This window comes from Lineus longissimus, chromosome 16 (assembly GCF_910592395.1).
Source record: "Lineus longissimus chromosome 16, tnLinLong1.2, whole genome shotgun sequence".
In the NCBI taxonomy this organism is placed as follows: Eukaryota; Metazoa; Nemertea; class Pilidiophora; order Heteronemertea; family Lineidae; genus Lineus; species Lineus longissimus.
In genome coordinates this window covers 6382089-6398219 of record NC_088323.1, presented here as the reverse complement: position 1 = coordinate 6398219, position 16131 = coordinate 6382089, and the positions used below count along the sequence as shown (strand labels likewise).

Sequence of the window (16131 nt, the reverse complement as noted above, 5' to 3'; positions counted from 1 at the left end):
CATTCATTTGCAATGTAAATTAATGTTAAGTTGGGGGGTATTTGATAGATCCTTTATCTATACTTGCATGTACTAGGCTCATAAAAAACCGATATAGATAATGATCATTCATTATTCATTTCTTATCCATCTTGGACAAAAAATTGCTTTTGGAGAGGCACTGTGAATTGGGATCTGAGGAGACTACTGGAACCTAAGCCTATCTCTCCGACCAGACCTACAAGCAATGACAGTAAAGATCTTGACTTCATCAGATGAAAGAGGAGGATGCTCCGTCACTCAGTACAGCCTTTCTTGACAGACATTATAGTAGAGACCACCAGCCCAGAAGGGGTTAATATCGCCATAAAAGTTAAATACTCTCCCAGACGATGAAAAAAAAAAATTCCCACGGTCTGACCTAAATGGCCTACAAGGGTTAATATACAACCTTGTACCCAGGGTTAAAAAATGAAAATTGAAGGTGTAGTGTAACGAGAAATTTTTAACTTTTTCCTAGGAACAAGGTTGCCATTAACCCTCTCATCCGGTTTGGCTCTGACCGTGGGAATATTTTATTTTTGCAAAATTTCTGCCTTATGAAGAGAATATACTTTTTTTCTCAAAATTAACCCCCTCTGTGTGGAATCATTCCCAATCAATTGTACTTTAAGAGTACATTCCTTTTTCACATCTTTGGAGCACTTGAATTGGACTGTCCTGATGATTTCTATTGGTCCGCGACAAGTGGAACAAATATTTGCATCTAACCCCCCCCACACCACTGCCAGACCTATGGCATAGTATTTCCACTAGTGTAATTGGTTGGGGGCCACAACAGCTTGTGGCAAGTAAACACATATTCTTGTCCTTGGTGGTTGTGATTAGTGCGTAAAGTGCATTTATTTCCACTACCATTGTGGCAAGGAATACTCTGCAAAGGGTTCCTGGCTGATTTTACAGCATTATTTTGTATGATTGTAAACAGCTGCAGCAGGTGTTGAAGTCTTGATCTGCTCTCTAGTAGAAGGGACTGGGGGCTTTAATCTTCACGTCTTTGTGCGGACACTCGGGACTGGTACAATGCCACAACTCGTCTGCATCAGATTGATGGGCACAATCATAGGTTGACACTGTCCCAGACAAGCCACCCGAGGAAGAGTACTGACAAAATTATTAGTCAGATCTCGATGCACACTCATGACTGGTAAGTCACAACCGTATTAATCTACACCCAATTGATGGGCGCAATCAGATTGCGACGTCCTGAACAAGCCACCAGAGCAAGGTCAATTCTGGACAGAGTATGGACTACCATATTACCGATAGTCTCAATGCCAAACTTTGAAGTAGTTTAAGAATATTAAGACCCCTTTGCATGAACAATACAGGAGTGGAGCACATATTTCCCCTATCCACACCCAAATAAATGCAAGACACGACTCAGAAGTGTAGATTCTTGAAATGCTGTTTAGTTTTTCAACAGCACCGACAGTCTAGCAATTTTTCTCCCTCTTTATCTCATTTCTTGTGCAGCTCCAATCCTACAATGTTATGCCAATGACTAAAGCAAACAAAATGACACTTGTTCCATTGTACAATCTTTACTCCAATAACGAGTTTACAACTTTTGAAATCACATACAGAGCTTGAACTATACAGTTTTTTAGGACTAAATGGGCCTGCTCATGGTAAAGTAGAATCACAGAAACTATCCAGAAAGGAGCCATTGAATGTGACATGTAACAAGCAACACTAATTTACAAAGGATGTGAAAGAGTTAACAGTTTGTGGGAACGCAACGTAACTACCAGGTTTTTCCCCTCTTAAATGGTGACAATCGGACTGGCCTGAAATTCTCATTATCATCCACTCTTGAGTACATGTACAATCTTTACTCCAATAACAAGATATACAACTTTTCAAATCACATACTACAGAGCATAAACCATCTTTACTCCAATAACCAGATTTACAACTTTTCAAATCACATACTACAGAGCAAAAACACCACAGTTATAGGCCGAAACAGGCTTGCTCATCCTAAAGTAGAATCACAGAAACTATCAACCTCAAAGGAACAATTGAATGTGACATGTAACAAGCAACACTAATTTACAAAGGATGTGAAAGAGTTCACCGTTTGACGGAATGCCACATAACTATCAGGTAATCGCCCTCAGAACTGGTGACAATCGGACTGGCCTGAAATTATCATTATCGTCCACTCCTCAGTAAAATCCAACTAAAACGGGGTCATTGTATACAGTGGTACTGTATTACCCCGATGAGAAGCAAGTACGTCCCCCACTCTCAGCTAAGATATTTGTGCGTGCACCAGTTTGACTACGGGCTGAAGTTGACGATGTACTCCCGACGGAGCCATTGGGTTCTTCGCCCGCTCATTGACCAAGGTATGGTGACCTGGAGACAGTGACCGGGTTAGCACTAGCTGGTCGAAGGACATATTCTAAGGCGTCCATTCGCAACTTCTCATCTTTCAGGTACTACCTATTCACGTGGACCAAGTCTTACCCAGAAATCTCCCCCTACGTAGCGTGGGGTACCAACCCACCGCAGATTCAGGAGATGTGTGCGTGGTAACCAGATATCCTACACCACCCCCAGATCTCAGAACTGGTTGTGATGCTGCCCATTCGCAATAGGTTTAACCGCCGTCATGCCCCTTTGATTTTGCCATTCAACGCCACCATCGGGACACAGGCCTCAAATTGAGGGATGGGCGACAATGATTATTTCAGACCGATCAGAATGTCACAAGCACAGAGTGAAATCACCAGACAGTTATATGGAGTTACACCAAAAGGCTGACCCCTCACTTCATTTGTAAATAGGTGTTGGATATTTTTGTCACATTTAATGGACCCAGTCCAACAATCTCTGGAGGGACCTTCAGTGCGGCAAATCGCATAGGTTTTTAAAAGTGAAAACAAAAAGATCACTACACAGTAACTAAAGAATACCGGGTGTGGATATTGGGACACCCTAATCTTAGAGCCAAGAGCCGCGATAATCGTCGGTTTTTTTATAGTACAGATAGACAGAGTACCGCTATCTCATTACTTGAATTGGCAGATTTCAATCAAGAATTTACAAATTTGAGCAATATCATGCCTTTTTAAAACAATTTTGATTGAACTATTTGCGCAAGGCTACATGATACGGCAGGAATGACAAACAAGTGCGATTGTACACAGTGTATGAAGTGCAGACTCAATGTACACTGCACCCGCCCTATTGTATTGACGGCATAACAAGAGTACAATAAATGAAACGGCCAGGGGCCATTGTGCTCACCGTATACATCTTTTAGTAGGCAGGATCATGCTTAGTTTAGAGGTGAATATGGTGAACACAATCAGGCATGAAGACTTTTTTTAGATGTGTATTGATGTCAAGTAATAAGACAGGGCAGTATATATAAGTTTATGATCCAACCAATAATTGTCTATGACATCAACAAGATCAATATCGTGTGATTGCTAAGAGTCCCTGCAATAAAAAATTCATCGAAAAAAAGTCATTAATAAGCGAGATATTGCATGTCCTACTTTTTCAGTTTTGACTCCCTGGTGGCCAAATCAAGAATCAGATCAGGCCAAAATTCGGTGTCAGAGATTATCTGATGTAGGGGGTTACATGTACCAACTTTCAAGTTCATAGCTTCAGCAGTTGAGAAACGTGCCATAGTTACACTCTAATGGCCAATTTACGCCATTTGACCTCTGTGACCTAGAAAAGGAGGTCAAATCCAAAAATCGTAGGACATGTGGTGTATCCTTGCTAGAAGTCCCTGCCATAAAAATTTTATCGAAAACAATTCACTCAAATAAGCAAGATATTGCACTTCTTCCTTTTTCCATTATGGCCCCCTGGTGGCCGAATAAAGAATCAGATCAGGCCAAAATTCGGCATCAAAGGTTATCTGATGTAGGGGGTTATATGCACCAAGTTTCAAGTTCATAGCTTTACTGGTTAAGAAACGTGCCATAGTTTACACTCTAACGGCCAATTTACGCCATATGACCTCTGTGACCTTGAAAAGTAGGTCAAATTGAAAACCCGTAAGACATGTGATGTATTCTTCCTAAGAGTACCTACCATAAAAATTTTATCGAAAACAAGTCATTTATAAGCGAGATATCACACTTTTCAGATATCCACTTTTGGCCCCCTGGTGGCAAAGTTGAGAATCAGATCAAACTGAAATTCAGCACCAGAGGCTATGTGATATAGGGGGTTATATGTACCAAGTTTCAAGTTCATAGCTTTAGTGGTTAAGAAACGTGCCATAGTTTACACTCTAACGGCCAATTTACGCCATATGACCTCTGTGACCTTGAAAAGTAGGTCAAATTGAAAACCCGTAAGATATGTGATGTATTCTTCCTAAGAGTACCTACCATAAAAATTTTATCGAAAACAAGTCACTTATAAGCGAGATATCACACTTTTCAGATATCCACTTTTGGCCCCCTGGTGGCAAAGTGGAGAATCAGATCAAACCAAAATTCAGCACCAGAGGCTATGTGATATAGGGGGTTATATGTACCAAGTTTCAAGTTCATAGCTTTAGTGGTTAAGAAACGTGCCATAGTTTACACTCTAATGGCCAATTTACGCCATATGACCTCTGTGACCTTAAAAACAAGGTCAAATTAAAAACCCGTATAATATAAAATGTATATTTGCTATGAGTACCTACAACAAAAGTTTTATCGAAAACAAGTCACTAATAAGCGAGATATCACACTTTTTAGATATCGACATTTGGCCCCCTGGTGGCCAAACAGAGAATCAGATCGGACCGAAAATCAGTGTCAGAGGTCAGCTGACCTAGGGCATTCTGTGTACAAAGTTTCAAGTTCATAGCCCTTGCAGTTAAGAAACGTGCCACTGTTAGGATACGACGACGACGACGACGACGACGACGACGACGACGACGACGACGACGACGACGGACACAGCGCTATCGTATAGACTCCCCTTACGGTGAGCCAAAAATCCTGGCATGGTAGACTGTGAACCATACTGCTATCAAGGTGGCGATTTCTTACAATGTCATAAATGATTACATAATAAATTTATTTTTTATCAAGTCAGGGTACCTGTAGGCTTAGGAGTCCCAAAGTTTCATTAGCCTAAACTTTTTCTTTGGCTCGTGGCTTTCCTGGCAGCACTTAATTGGCTCTTTAACAGCGTCTTGGCTCTTGGCTCTCAGATTAGGGTATCCCGCGGATATTCCATTGTACAATCTTTACTCCAATAACCAGATTTACAACTTTTTAGATCACATACTACAGAGCACAAACTACACAGTTTAGGTTTTAATGGGCCTGCTCATGGTAAAGTAGAATCACAGAAACTATCCTCAAATGAGCCATTGAATGTGACATGTAACAAGCAACACTAATTTACAAAGGATGTGAAAGAGTTCACCGTTTGACGGAATGCCACATAACTATCAGGTAATCGCCCTCTGAACTGGTGACAATCGGACTGGCCTGAAATTATCATTATCGTCCACTCCTCAGTAAAATCCAACTAAAACGGGGTCATTGTATACAGTGGTACTGTATTACCCCGATGAGAAGCAAGTACGTCCCCCACTCTCAGCTAAGATATTTGTGCGTGCACCAGTTTGACTACGGGCTGAAGTTGACGATGTACTCCTGACGGAGCCATTGGGTTCTTCGCCCGCTCATTGACCAAGGTATGGTGACCTGGAGACAGTGACCGGGTTAGCACTAGCTGGTCGAAGGACATATTCTAAGGCGTCCATTCGCAACTTCTCATCTTTCAGGTACTACCTATTCACGTGGACCAAGTCTTACCCAGAAATCTCCCCCTACGTAGCGTGGGGTACCAACCCACCGCAGATTCAGGAGATGTGTGCGTGGTAACCAGATATCCTACACCACCCCCAGATCTCAGAACTGGTTGTGATGCTGCCCATTCGCAATAGGTTTAACCGCCGTCATGCCCCTTTGATTTTGCCATTCAACGCCACCATCGGGACACAGGCCTCAAATTGAGGGATGGGCGACAATGATTATTTCAGACCGATCAGAATGTCACAAGCACAGAGTGAAATCAACAGACAGTTATATGGAGTTACACCAAAAGGCTGACCCCTCACTTCATTTGTAAATAGGTGTTGGATATTTTTGTCACATTTAATGGACCCAGTCCAACAATCTCTGGAGGGACCTTCAGTGCGGCAAATCGCATAGGTTTTTAAAAGTGAAAACAAAAAGGTCATTATATACAGTAACTAAAGAATACCAGGTGTGGATATTGGGACACCCTAATCTTAGAGCCAAGAGCCGCGATAATCGTCGTTTTTTTTTATAGTACAGTAGGCAGAGTACCGCTATCTCATTGCTTGAATTGGCAGATTTCAATCAAGAATTTACAAATTTGAGCAATATCATGCCTTTTTAAAACAATTTAGATTGAACTATTTGCGTAAGGCAAGCTAACCTACAGTAACTAGAATACCAGGTGTTGGATATTTTTGTTACATTTAATGGAGTTACTCCAACAATCTTTTGAGGGATCAATGCAGTTGATCATGATGGCTTTGTAAACTGAAAACAAATGGGTCACTAACACTGCCTTAAGTTACTGTGGCAAACAAAATGACACTTGTTCCATTGTACAATCCTTACTCCAATCTTTTCAAATCACATACTACAGAGCACAAACTACAGTTATAGGCCTAAAGCAGGCCCAGGGGCTTTAGTCCTAACTTGAAAAAAAGTCCTTCTCAGCTGAAAAATTGAATGTCCAAATATTGTTTGTGCTGTCTTTCAGAATATTCTTTATGCTCAGGATGTTGTGTCCAAACTTTACCATCCGAGGACCTACTGGTGAACCAAAGCTGAAATAATGATAACAACTGATTAAGAGTGAAAGAAAATGAGGGTTACCCATTCAATTGAAAGGTGTCCGTCAATCATGATGTTTACAAGATGTTGTACCGAAAGATATCAGTCATATCAAATACTCAAATTACTTCTGTTGCACTATCACGGGAGACTGGTTGTGACTTTGTCCTTGAATTTTTCATGGCAGGAAATTAGAATCATGTTCCACGGACTATCCTTCCGTGCAACAATGTCATCATTAGGATGATAGTTGCAGTCAAAGAAGGGTATCCTGAGCTTGCCTAGGCCTCAGCCAGATCAGCCATATTTAGACCTATACCGCAAAACACAAGTTCTGCTATAAACAATCAACAAACCGTTGTAGTCAAAGACGCCTGGACATCACAGGGCAATCTTACATCAACATTGTAGATTCCCTCATCTTTGTCTTCAGTAAGTTATTGCTGCAGTCCACTGATCCCAGCTGAGAGCATTGGTAGTGGTGTTGGAGGGCCAACCCCGGCCCTCCCCATCTGGATTGGTCTTAGCTTGTTAACCAGGACGATTGTGCGGTATCAGTCTTGATCACCTGTGCTATTTTCCAGTCTGGTTCATGAGGTGTTGGCTGCTGGAAAGACCAATAGTATTCATTTAATTTAGAGTTTTGAATGACCAATCCTCGATTTCCGTTTCTCTGAAATTTTGAAAGGTCATGCTCTCCTCCCTTGGTTTTTTTATTTCTGAAGACAAAATCAAAACTCCACCTTGTAAATTTGGGACAATTCAAATTCCAATTTAATACCGCAAGGGAGTCTTGGCCACAGCCAAATTCCTTTTAATCTTCTACAAACATTGTGTAACTTGGCACAACCTACATTTTACTACAAGGACTTCTTGACTGCATCCAAAATTATGGTCTTATGGTCTGGTGTCATAACTTTCAACGCCAGTCTTTCCAAAAAAGCAACCTCAGCGTTTCTATTCATAAAGCTGGGTGGAGTTAAACAAGATAGACAGTGACCTGCCACAGGTCTCATGCCAACTTTAAGGCTCAAACGATGGGCCTCTGGAGTTCAAGCAACTAATCCACAGAAGCTCCGGTACATATGTTGATGTGTCGTCTTCCCAACCTGCTGTCACTGTCTCACAAAGTGCAATGATTTGAAGCCCTAACTAGCACACATCACAGGCAAATGGAATAATTTCAAAATGCATGCTTACAGCAGAGGGTACCTGTACTTGTCACTAAACCACCTGTCCTTTTACTGTGTGGTGCAGTCTCTCTTGGACAACCTCAGGGAAAAAGTTCATATTCATTCAAACTGAAAACTCTTAAAGGGAACTGGAACCGCCGAGGGATTTATTCAACTTCTCGACTTTCACCGCCCGAGAAAGTCAAACTTCCAATTCGAGTTCAGATTTGTAGCTCCGCCACCAGTGCCCGAGCATGCGCAGTTCAATTTGTTATTATTGAGAATCATGTGAGAATCACGTGACTCATGCGATCTTTCATTCACGAGTTTTCGTAGTAAATTCCATAGTAGTGACGTCACTCAATGATTGACAGCTAGGTGCCATGTTTCATTCATGCCTCGTTCTGATCACCCGATACGCGGGAAATGAAAACGAGGTCATACGAACTGGCTTGGCGGTTTCAGTTCCCTTTAATACATTTAAAAACTTACAGGAAAAGCCTTTAGTTTCCAATGGATCTATCTTTAGTCCTGCCATTGGTGGCGCTGGCAACATGATAGGGATTGTCAATAATCTTAGCTTGGTTCAGCCCCAGCTCTTGTTTACAGCAGGCATTCCAGGAGTGACAAGTGTCTCCGAGCATCCATGCAACGTGATGGTTTCTCCAGGCCCCCGCGACACCCAAGCCTAATGATCTTGAAACCATGCTGAAAAACAACACGAACCATTTTAATAATCATAAATTTGTTGACAATTTTACATAAAAATTCGGACACTTTGACATCGGGAAGCATCCATCCTGTCATTGACTGGCTACTGATATCTCATCCTAGCAATTGCTAGGTAATTGCCTAGCTGTGGTGGTTACCTCGCAACGTGATGGTTTCTCCAGGCCCCCGCGACACCCAAGCCTAATGATCTTGAAACCATGCTGAAAAACAACACGAACCATTTTAATAATCATAAATTTGTTGACAATTTTACATAAAAATTCGGACACTTTGACATCGGGAAGCATCCATCCTGTCATTGACTGGCTACTGATATCTCATCCTAGCAATTGCTAGGTAATTGCCTAGCTGTGGTGGTTACCTCGTAGATATGTTCCCAGGTGGCACAACCCTAATTTCTGTCGCTGTTGATAATCTTTCTCTATCACAAGTCCAATTATCACTAAATGAGCAGTTTTCACTTCACCGAAGATCACAAGCAAGCACTTTTTAAACTGCAGAATTACAGCAGAATGAATGTCACTAAACAAAGAGACAGGTAACTTCACGGCACACAGGCCTCCACCTCCTTTGATGGACAGTTTGCCTGCATACTTGAGCCACGCCAAACCAAAGTGCTCCATCTACCTGATCAAGTAGGTTGCTGAATCTCCCTTGGACAGCCTTCGTGGGAACCATGCCCTCTGATCTTGCTATTAGGCTGAAAAGAAACATCAAGATTTATCATAATTAATGCAGGCCATTACCGCATGCAAGAGTCTTTGATATCTCGCCAAGCATACATCCTTTGATTGACTGCTTTCCAATCTCCTCTGTTTGAACACCATCCTCATTGTCTTGCCATGGGAGAGGGTTTGAGCCCTGTTATATCCTTTTCTGATACGGCCAGTGGTTAGCCACTAGCTTGATAAATTAAGTGGGTACAGATTGCCTCCTCGCCACGCACTTGGCATGTAAGAAAGGAATATAGCAAGTAAGGAGCATCTCATATAGCAAGTCTGGCTGGCCCATTCTTTATGGGTAACACAATGAATTTTTTCTAAAGTTTTTTATTACATCATCAAATATCATGCAGACTCCACACCAACCTTGTATCCCAAGACGGATTCTTCTCGCAACAACATTTCCAGTTCAAATGGTATTGTGGTCAGCAAAACCCAGCAAATATCGCAGCAAAGAACTGTGGTCCTTGGTAAATTTTGTTAACGAGCCATGGCTTGTCAGTAGAATGACGATGCCATACCAAATCTGAATCCCTTCATCTACTTCCCTGTTAATGTGGGTCATCAGGTGGAGGGGCAGAAAAAGATACTGGTTCTCACTTAACTTTTGATTCTGAATGGTAAATTCTCCACGGCACTCGCGGCAAATGGTAACCCCTAAGTTATGGGCCTGGCTGCCTTATTCTAATTATACAGCCCCAGTTCTTAGGCTCCGGATCCAGGTGTGCATTGCCAGGAGCTCCGCAATCACTCTGGCAGGGTTGCTATGCCTAAAATAAGCGGTAGAACCTCCCTTAGCAGACACCTCTCTACTAAGGACAACACTAGTTTTGATCCCAAATTGGTTGTTTCAATTCAATTTGACCTCTCTAATCAGGACACCTCTCTATTAAGATGAGAGATGTCTTTTCCAGTCAGAATGGAAGGGGCCTAGTATCGGTTCAAGACTTGGTTGATGTGATCCTTGTCCATTACCCAGCTTGTTTACGAGAGATGTCACGGCGATCTACCAGCTTCAATTACCAGTGGTTTTCCCGTTGAGGTGCTGAAAATAATTCTTTTGATTTTAATGACTTCTTCTACAAAGACAAGAGTTTTTAGAAACAGCTCCATGAAAGGCCTCTGGCTTACTAAGAGGGGGTTGTCAAATGCACAAGGACATTGTACAGTGATTGCAGTTCACTTATCCGCCAGGAACTTGCCAGCACTACTGACTAACAACTAGAACTATGAATTTGCTTGGCAGCAAATTGAATGGTCCCCACTAATTAGGGTTGAGGGAGGTGTGAAGATGTACAATGGAAGTTGTGAGGTAGGGAGGCACCTGGGTAGAAGAGCAAAGAAGGTGGTTGCTTTGTGGGATTAAATCAAGTACTTCTGTATTTTGGAGTTGTCCATAGGTCTAACATAGTAGCAGCATCTGGTTTTCCTCAGAATTGGCTAGTGGTGGTGGTTTTCATGGCAGGCACAGCTGCTTTGGTCCATTTAGGAATAATTGAGTTGTCATTTGAAAAGGTATGCCGTGTCATGAAAATTGAAGACACAGTCAACCTTGCCAATGTTGAACTTGCATATGCCGAGATCTGATTAAGTTGAAGCAAATTTCATGCTTTTCTTTTGAATAATCATCACCTAAGTAGACTTCGTGTAAGTCGAAGAAAAATCTATGGTCCCAATAGGTTTGACTAAGGTGAAGTCTACTGTACTACGTTTTGTTTTGAGATGACAATTCAATTAAATCCTTTTTTATAGACAAGCAAATTTGATAGCCCCCACGGGCCCACACGGATTGAAGTCTATTCCGTTTCGCGGATGATCTATTTCCGGACAAACATGCTCGCGCTTTCTCAAAATCACACGCTCAATAACATTTAAACAACACCCTAACCTTTTCAGATGGGCAGGATGGATCATCGATAAGCTTTTAAGGCTATTCCTTTATTTTATTCCTTCATTCAACCGTCGTTCTTTGCTCAAAATACTCGACAGCTCGCCACTTCGGGGGATCCCCCACTTCGGCAAAGAGATACCGCCGCCATGATGCATGAGGATATGACGTCACCATTACGGGGCGGAGCTTATGCTTATGTACGTGCGATTGACAGATTGACCGAATCTTGCCGGAGATTTGAAAGCAAATCAGAAAAATCGGCGCATAAAAACGCTTCAAAGTCATCAAAATTATCCAAATTTCGAATAGTCTTTGGTGACGTTGAATGGTTGGGGTTATGTTTGGTGGTATACGGAAGAAAGATTTTTCGTTTATTTAGGTGCTTTAGAGAACACTCACAATAATGTTTGTGGGTGAACAGATAGAAGAATGTAGAACTTCCAGCAATCTCAATATGGTCCCCAGACTGTTGGTCTGGGGCCCATAACTATTTAGAATGTAAAAATTTCTATTAAAGGAACACAACAGGACAGCACTTGACCAGTGTTATAACTTAAATCTGTTATAAACTTTTTGACTTATTATTCTCATCATTCTGGTTATACTTGCTTTCTGATAAGTTATCCGGCAGGCAGGCTACTGTACAACTATCCTGCACAGATTCACATTGCACACCTGAACCTTGTATTCCAAGATTGCTTTTCCTTGCAACGACATTGTAGATTCCTTCATCATTTTCTCCAGTCAGATGATTACAGTGAAATCTTGTTAGTGGTGTTGGAGTTGCAACCCTTAGCATGTGGACTGACCTTGGCTTGCTACCAAAAGGACGATGGTGCGGCAGCTTTTCTCTTTTCCAGTCTGTGCCATCTCATGGAGGAGCTGTAAAGGACCAGTTTTCATTAATAAAATTTTCTAAACAAAATAAATGACGCTGAACGGTCTCCTGGCTTTTCCACACCTAGATGATCATCTGCCAAATATGAAGACACTAGGCAAATACGAAGCTGTTTTAGAAACAAGTGCCATACCTGCCATAAGCAGATCACTGGTCTGAAGTGCAATACAGACAACCATCACGTTTGCTCAGACTCTGTGAATAGTTGGCAGTAACTTGTTGCATACATTCAGCAAGATAAAATGATGGAAATTCCAGTTTCTCATGCCTTGTTAGGCCAACCTACCTTCAGTCCACAGAGGGAACTCCTGCTGTTATTCATCACAAGATGCCTTGGATGGTGTATTAATGTGATGAAATACTAAATAACATCTCCAGATAATCAGCTGTCTGAGGTGATTTGATGATGAGCAGATTTTTGTTCATTATTTGAGCAGAAATCAAGATTTAATCTATGGACATGAATTTGAAGCTGTATGGTACTTCAAACTTCTCTTGCCTGAATGAAGGGCAAGAAATGTCAATGCTTTTGACAGCTTTTCAACTTGTTGACGGAATATGAAGAACAATTTTCTTACCCGAAATATTTGCTTCTTCAAAAGTCAACTCATCCCTCTTCAGGATACACACACAGACCTTTATGTAATGGACACATGTCTCTCCATGTATGTTGTCATCTCTCCATCTCATCTTCCTTGAAACCATGTAGGTCGAAAAATATCTCTAACTCAACAAGAGTGCCTGAATTTGTAACACTTCAAGCTTTTCACTGCAAGGAGGTCTTGACTGCAGCCAAATTTCTTCTGAATTTTTTTACACACACACTGACGAGTCTTCTTCCAAACCAGCTGTCACCATCTCACCGAGTTCTATGATCTGCATCAATGTCTCGCACAGGGTCAGATCACAGGCAAAAGGAATCATTCCAAAATGCATGCTTTACAGCACAGAATATTTCTCACGAAACAACAAACATGCGACAACTTGCTAAGGAGGCAAATTCAGGGCATCAATTATCAGTGCCCTCATTATGTCATGTTGGCACCTAGTCGGTGGATATTTCTCCAGGTCAAACCAAGCTGCTTGTCCTTTTACTGTAGGGTGCATGCAGAGGCTCTCATGGACAGCCTCTGATAATTCAAGTTCATATTTAAACTGGAACCAACTTCAGTTCTGTTCTTTGTGGCACTGGCAACATGCCTGGAAAGAACATCTTTCCTAGTGCGTCCCCAGCCCTCTCTCACAGCAGGTGTTCCAGATGCGAGTGTATTCTAGTTAGCAATAGTTTTTCCAGACCTCTGTGACATCCCTGTCCTTCAATCTTAAAACCACGCTGAAACAGAAGGCCAAAACCATTAGAACGATCATAAATTTTTAAGGCTATTACACATGAAAGTTTCTGTCACTTAGTCATCCTGCTGGCATTAGCAACACTAATTTACAAAGGATGTGTAAGAGTTAACCGTTTGACGGAATGCCACATAACTATCAGGTAATCGCCCTCTGAACTGGTGACAATCGGACTGGCCTGAAATCCAACATACCCCAATGCGGGCTTTTGCCGACAATATCCAGTCGAATTTCGCAGGGGAAGTGCCCGAATCTTGCTGTTCTCGCTCCCTAACGCCATTACACATCTCACTTGTCATATACACATGGCTTTTAGTTTGCAGAAGAGCCTGGAAAGGGGAGTACAAATCTCATGATAACAACTTCGCTGAAAGTTGTGACATTCAGAGGAGACAAAACATCTACAAAGACTAGAGTTCGCTCTCGTTCACTGTCCAAGAAACATCGCATAACTATTGTCTCTTTGGCGACTTTCTGGTACAAGTTCTTCAATCAGTACACTCCCAAGGCAGTGGGGTCCCAGAGAGGCATGCCACATCGATCATAGTCTGGGCTCCTGACCTAACTCTTGCTCCTCTCCACCCGTATCGAGAGCAGGGGACCAGACAACATCGATCCCGTCAATCCCGAAGAGAAAACGAACATTGGCGAAGATTGCCGAACACTCGTTGTATTGAGAAACCAGCATTGATATGAAAATTTCGCTTTAACATCCATCAGATTATGTATCTGACATCAACATTCCGCATTTTCGGCATTATATCACACCTGGTTTGCGGATGCAGACCACTTTAAAAATACCTTGTACCCAGGTCTTACAGGCTTTTCAGTCCTATACATTCATGCTCATGGGTGGTCATGTTGGCCTGGATCCAAGGCCCCTTTTTGAGTTTGATGGCAGAATTTTGCCAAAATTTACCATATGTTTGAAAAACCATGAAGCGGTTGGAATTTTGAGCTGAAATTTTGCATGCAGCATCGTAGGACATCAACAACTACATTGGCAGTGTTTTATTGGTTCTGACATGTCTAGATATCAATTATCACAATATAGGCCTATCATTTTCTGTAATTATTTGATGGATTTTCAGGGCAAACACGAGTGACGCTAAGACGCTGAAAATTTTGGAACGTTGTGATAGATACATAATCTGATTGATGCTAAAGCGAAATATCGATATCAATGCTTATCAACCATTTATTCTTCTAAATATCATAAAAGGACAACTTGGACATGTTCTCAAAATATCAATATTTTTTGAAAATTTTCTTTATAACCTGGAAGACAATGTCAGTCTGAGTACTGAACCAAGATTTGGGGTGAAAACATCAAAGTCTATATGATTGAGAGGGATATCATTTTCGTGATATATTGAAGAATTACTGCCAAACCAGCATTGATATAAAAATTTCGCTTTAACATCTATCAGATTATGTATCGATCATCAATATCCCGCATTTTCAGCGTTATATTACGCACAGTTACCGGATGCAGACCACTTTAAAAATACCTTGTACCCAGGTCTTACAGATTTTTCAGTCCTATACATTCATGCTCATGGATGGTCATGTAGGCCCTGGATCCATGGCCCCTTTTTGAGTTTGGTGGGATAATTTTGCAAAACTTTACCAAGTGTTTAAAAAACCATGAAGCGGTTGGAATTTTAAAAGTTATGGCAGTTGATGTCTAAAGGAAAGTGGTTTAAAATCTATTCTATAATGAATAATGAATAATGAAAAAAATGGCCAGGGCCATTGTGCTCACCTCATGTGGAGGAAAGATGGATAAAGAGCATGGTATTGTGTCATGTAGTGTTAGGTTTGATGTAGGTCCAAGCAATTACAATTTCCCCAAAATGGCCAATTTACAGTACATTCGACCTCTGTGACCTTGAAAAGTAGGTCAAATCAAAGAAGACCCGGGTGACACATTGAATGGTTGTTAGAATTAGATCTACCTATGATATAAAATTGGTGCCAATCGGGCAAGTCATTACTAGGAATAATGGCATTTTGAAGAATTTAGGATTTGGCCCCCTCCCTGCAGGCCAAACGGCAAATCAGATCGCACCAAACTTCAGTACCTGAGATCACCTGACCAAGGGGTACATGTGTACTTAATTTGTGATCAATAGTCATTGCAGTTAAGAAACGTGCCATAGTTACGGCCTGACGGCGAATTTATGCCATTTGACCTCTGTGCCCTTGACAAGAAGGTCAAATTAAAAACATGTGTGACATATACTGTATCGTGGTTAAATGTACCCATGATATCAAATTGGTGGCAATCGGGCAAGAAGTTAAGGAATAATCACATTTTTAAGGTTTTTAGATTTTGCCCCCTGGTGGTCAAGTGGTGAATCATATTGGACCAAACTTTGGTCCCTGAGATCACCTGACTAAGGGGTAAATGTGTACCAAATTTGGTATCAATAGTCATTGCAGTTTAGAAACATGCCATCGTTACATCCTAACG

The 16131-nt window shown here is 41.5% G+C and overlaps 1 long non-coding RNA gene across 1 annotated transcript; it reads right to left on the bottom strand.

Annotated features, from left to right (window-relative positions):
• Positions 1-8957: 8957 nt before the first annotated feature.
• On the bottom strand, positions 8958-10313 carry LOC135500586 (uncharacterized). Its single transcript, XR_010449481.1, has 3 exons — positions 9883-10313; positions 9422-9494; positions 8958-8994 (listed from the first exon to the last, which is right to left on the bottom strand). It is a non-coding gene; the product is annotated as an uncharacterized LOC135500586 (long non-coding RNA).
• Between the last annotated feature and the right edge of the window lie 5818 nt (positions 10314-16131).